Below are 554 nucleotides of genomic sequence, written 5' to 3'. Positions count from 1 at the left end.
TTTGTCAAAATATGCTGAGTGCGGTAATTGCGGCGAAAATGGAATCATTGCTTCAGTATTAATTGCAAAATAAATTTATTTATCTCACAATTACTTTTGATATTTATTGAGTAATTATTTGATTTGATTTACTATTAACAGAAGCTTCGGACTTGTTTATTAGTACTGAATTACACATGAAAGTCTTCGTTTTATGAATGATGGTCAGGAAACCAGTATCTTCAACGATATTTATAAAATTTAAATTTTAAAAGTATTCTAATTGCAAATTACATCAATGTGTTTACAATAATTTTGCTTATCAATTTACTTCCTCAATAAAACCGATATTACAATCAAACCTTCTTGTTTAAACGAAAGCCGCTTTTGCTTTTCACAGCTCTGGTTATTTGATTTGTTCTCATGATCGACACCAAAAGTTATATATTTTTTTCATGCAGCTTTGACTCGTTTGGTTTAGGTTTGATGTTTAAAGTACTAAGCCTAGCACTTGTAGTTCAAAAATTATATACGAATTTGAATTTTTCAGCTATCTTAGCAATCGTTTACTCTTG

The sequence above is a fragment of the Teleopsis dalmanni genome, chromosome 2 (assembly GCF_002237135.1).
Source record: "Teleopsis dalmanni isolate 2A chromosome 2, ASM223713v2, whole genome shotgun sequence".
Classification (NCBI taxonomy): Eukaryota; Metazoa; Arthropoda; class Insecta; order Diptera; family Diopsidae; genus Teleopsis; species Teleopsis dalmanni.
This window is presented reverse-complemented; position numbering follows the sequence as displayed.